This window comes from Erpetoichthys calabaricus, chromosome 7, assembly GCF_900747795.2.
Source record: "Erpetoichthys calabaricus chromosome 7, fErpCal1.3, whole genome shotgun sequence".
Classification (NCBI taxonomy): Eukaryota; Metazoa; Chordata; class Cladistia; order Polypteriformes; family Polypteridae; genus Erpetoichthys; species Erpetoichthys calabaricus.
Genome location: NC_041400.2, coordinates 80120842 through 80125841, shown reverse-complemented (window position 1 = coordinate 80125841; position 5000 = coordinate 80120842). Strand labels below are relative to the sequence as shown.

The following is a 5000-nucleotide window of genomic DNA, read 5'->3' as shown; positions in this document are numbered from 1 at the left end:
AGCATGTACCAGAAATTAAAAGACCCATTGTCCGCAGAAATCCGCGAACCAGCAAAAAATCCGCGATATATATTTAAATATGCTTACATATAAAATCCGCGATGGAGTGAAGCCGCGAAAGGCGAATCGCGATATAGCGAGGGATCACTGTATATATATGTGTGTGTATGTATGTATGTATGTGTGTATGTATGTATGTGTATATGTATATGTGTGTGTTTATGTATGTGTGTATATATATGTTGATATGTGTATATATATATGTATATATATGTGGATGTGTATATGTATATATATATGTAGATATGTGTATATGTAGATATGTATATATATCTATATATGTATATGTATATATATGTTTATGTGTGTGTGTATATTATATATATAAAAGACAGCAACACTCATAACAATGACAACACAATTACATTGACAATCATGTTACGTTATTTTTAAAATGTTTCCTTTTCTTTTTCATAACCTCTTTAACACACTACTTCTCCGCTGCGAAGCGCGGGTATTTTGCTATCTATACTAATAAAAGGCAAAGCCCTCACTGACTGACTCATCACTAATTCTCCAACTTCCCGTGTAGGTAGAAGGCTGAAATTTGGCAGGCTTATTCCTTACAGCTTACTTACAAAAATTAGGCAGGTTTCATTTCGAAATTTTTTTTTTTTTTTTAATCTTAATATCTTAACTTAAAAGCGCTGAAGATTATTTCAAGCTTAAATATTGTTAATGAGAACATTTTCGGCAGATAGTATTAAGAATTTAACTGCAAAAGATATCTCTGTTTTAATTCTGTAACGCCGCTGCAGGGTGGGGTTTGTTTTGTTTTGGACGTGCTCTGTCTCTTCGTATGTCAGAGGACTGGAACATCGCAAAGTGGGATCTAGCCTCATGTGGGGAGGCAAAATGGGGGGGTGGGGGGATAAAGTGGGGAGAGAAGGAGAGCAGGTTATATCTAATCTATTCTTGTAATTCTTATAATTATAAATATCAATGCAACAATAGGCTAAAATGCAATAACTCATGGGGAATCTTGAAACTAAGATTAAAACTGCCATATTACCAATTAAAACTATAAATGACATTAAAAACTCAGAATCAATGTCTCCATGATGGGACAGTTAACTTTGTGAGCTGGAATGTTAAAGGCCTGAATCACGAATTAAAGAGAAAGAAAGTATGCTCTTTCCTAACAGGCTTAAACGCTAAAATAGTATTTCTACAGGAGACCCACTTACTAACCAAGGATCAGTTCAGATTACAAAAAGACTGGACTGGCCAAATGTTCCATTCTAGCTTTATAAAGAAAACTAGAGGGGTGGGAATTCTCATACATAGAACAGTTCCATTTGTAGCATCAGAGGTAGTGTCGGACCCTGAAGGGAGATATGTGATGGTCATGGGCAACTTATATAACAGTAAAATGATTTTGATAAATGTTTATGCACCCAATGTTGATGATAAGGAATTCATGCAAAATCTATTTGCATCCATTCCCAATGTGAACACTCATAAAATTATAATGGCTGGGGACTTTAATTGTGTTTTAAATCCACTCTTAGATAGGACTCCTGTGACAGGGGGGACGACATCTAATACTGCAAAGATAATTACACAGTTTTTAAATGATCACAACTTATCAGACCCCTGGAGGTTTCTTAACCCAAACTCAAGAACATATTCGTTCTACTCACCAGTGCATTATAGCTACTCAAGAATTGATTATTTTTTTATAGATAATAATTTCCTGCCTACAATTAAATCATGCAAATATGACACAATTATTATCTCTGACCATGCCCCTCTAGTCTTGGAGCTAAAATCATTAAGCCCGTCACACTCACCTCGCAGAGGGCGTCTTAACCCTCTTTTATTGGCAGACGAGAACTGCACAGAATTTATATCCAAACAAATCAGCTTCTTCCTAGAGACAAACACGTCCACAGAGGTTTCTGCAGGAACACTCTGGGAAACTCTAAAGGCCTTCTTAAGAGGCCAGATTATTTCATATCTTTCCCATAGAAATAAATTAGAAACCAAGAAAGTGTCAGAGCTAAGAAATGAAATTACTAGAATAGATGAAGAACAAGCCAGGCGTCCAAGTGAAGCTCTTCACAGGAAAAGACAGGCCCTGCATACAGAACTTAACATCTTAACAACTAAAGAAACTGAACAACTTATTTATAAGTCTAGACAGCATTACTATGAACACAGAGAAAAAGCTAATAAGCTTTTAGCTCAACAAATTCATAAACAAGAAGTTCACAATGCAATACCAGTAATCACCAACAAGAATGGAGAAGAAATCATCGACCATAATAAAATAATGCACACATTTAGAGATTACTATATGTCTTTATATTCCACTGAGCCCAAAGAAGACAACACGCAATCTAATGCATTTCTGGATAATTCACAAATACCATAAATAGATGCTTTAAGTGCTGAGGAACTGGATAAACCTCTAACGCTAACAGAATTACTAGACACTATAAAGTCACTACAAAGCGGGAAATCATCAGGCCCTGATGGTTACCCCGTAGAGTTTTATTAGAAATTCTCCACTCAGCTAGCTCCACTCTTATTGGCAACATTTACAGAAGCTAAAGACCACCAAATACTACCTCAAACATTTCAACAAGCATTAATCACCGTCTTTCCTAAACAAAATAAGGACTTGTTACAATGTGCATCATATAGACCAATTTTACTCCTGAATAATGATGTTAAGATACTCTCAAAAATCCTAGCTAGAAGGATGGAGAAAGTGCTGCCCTCGGTAATATCACAAGATCAAACTGGATTTATTAAAGGCCGACATCTATCTTCAAATCTCCGACGCTTGTTTAATGTTATATATTCACCAGCAAAATCAAACACCCCAGAGATATTACTATCATTAGACGCAGAAAAGGCATTTGACATGATCGAATGGAATTACCTTTTCACTGCATTGGAGAAATTTGGGTTTGGCCCGAATATTTGTGCTTGGATCAAACTACTGTATACCAGTCCAGAAGCTTCAGTTTGTATTAATAACATTTGCTCAGACTACTTTAAACTAGAACGTGGTACCAGACAAGGATGTCCCTTGTCGCCACTGTTGTTTGCAATCGCTATTGAACCACTGGTGGTTCACTGCCGAAATTCTTATCAGATAAAGGGGACTGTCAGAGAAGGACTGGAACAGAAAATTTCTCTATATGCAGATGATATGGTCTTATATATATATCGGACCCAGAAAACACTGTCCCTGCTGTTTTAACAGCACTAACAGAATTTCAAAAGATATCTGGTCTTAGAATTAATCTGAATAAAAGTATACTCTTTCCAGTGAATTCACAAGCATATAATATTAGATTAGACACCCTACCTTTTACCATAGCAGATCAGTTTAAATACCTAGGGGTAAATATCACAAGTAAACATAAAGCTCTTTATCAACAAAATTTTGGCGTCTGTATGGAAAAAATTAAGCAAGACTTGCATAGATGGTCAACCCTTCATCTCACTCTAGCCGGAAGAATTAACATTGTTAAGATGAATATCCTTCCTAAACTTCTCTTTTTATTTCAAAACATTTCAATATATATCAATAAATCGTTTTTTAAACAGTTAGATTCAATAATAACCTCATTCATTTGGAACTCAAAACACCCACGTATCCGAAGAGCGACCCTACAAAGACCTCAGGCAGAAGGTGGCATGGCTTTACCTAATTTTCAGTTTTATTACTGGGCAGCAAACATACAAGCCATAAAAACCTGGACACAAATAAATGAACATACACAGGCTTGGTCCGCAATAGAAGTAAAATCCTGTAGTACTTCTTTATATTCCCTGCTCTGCTCTCCAATAAATGAAAGTTATCGCAAATATACTAATAACCCAATTGTGCTTTACTCACTCAGAATATGGAACCAAATTAGGAAGCATTTTAAGATGGAAAATCTTTTATCAGTGGCACCTTTGCAAGAGAACCACCTCTTTCAACCTTCGCAAGTATATCCAGTTTTTAATACCTGGAAAAGTTTTGGGATTAAAATGCTCAGAGATCTTTATATAGACAACATATTTACATCTTTTGAACAATTACGTTCAAAATTTTACCTCCCAGCTACACATTTCTTTTACTATCTTCAAATTAGAAATTTTGTTAAACAGAAATTGCCCGATTTCCCCCACCTTGCACCCTCCACAATGCTGGAAAAAATACTGCTCAATTCTGAGGAAACAAACACTATTTCCGCAATATATAAAATCTTATTAGAGTCCCTACCTTTCAAAGATCCAAGAGGACATTGGGAAGAAGATCTCTTAATCAATATATCAGAAAAGGAGTGGAAGGTAGCAAAGCAGAGAATTCACCCGAGTTCTATATGCGCAAAGCATAGAATTATTCAACTAAAAATTATATATCAAGCGCATCTGTCTCGCTTAAAACTGTCCAAAATGTTTCCAGGCCAGGATCCAACCTGCGAATGCTGCAACCAAGCTCCTGCCTCACTGGGTCACATGTTCTGGGCCTGCACCAAACTAACATCATTTTGGACAAAAATTTTTAAGTGCCTCTCAGACAGCCTTAGTATCACAATCCCTCCTAACCCACTAACAGCTGTGTTCGGTGTCCTTCCAGATGGACTGGAATTGGAGAAGGACAAGCAAACGGTGATTGCATTCACTACACTTTCGGCACGCAGACTTATTTTGTTAAATTGGAAGAATCCTAATTCTCCTCTTATAAGTCAGTGGGAAACCGATGTTTTATATTATTTGAAATTGGAAAAAATCAAATTTTCAGTTAGAGGATCTGTACAAAATTTTTTCAAAACATGGCAGGATTTAATCAATATTATTTTAGAATAAGATAATTAACTATTATTGCATTTAACTCCCTTCTCCATCTCTTATTTATATAGATATTTACTTCTCCCCTTCTTTTGTCGAATGTTACCTTATTAAAAAGCTTAAAGCAATTTTCCTTTAGCTAA

The 5000-nt window shown here is 35.8% G+C and overlaps 1 protein-coding gene across 2 annotated transcripts in view; it reads left to right on the top strand.

Moving 5' to 3' along the window:
* LOC127528850 (uncharacterized) overlaps positions 1 to 5000 on the top strand; it is a 257989-nt gene that overhangs the window by 37263 nt on the left and 215726 nt on the right. The gene's annotated exons all lie outside the window — the stretch shown is intronic.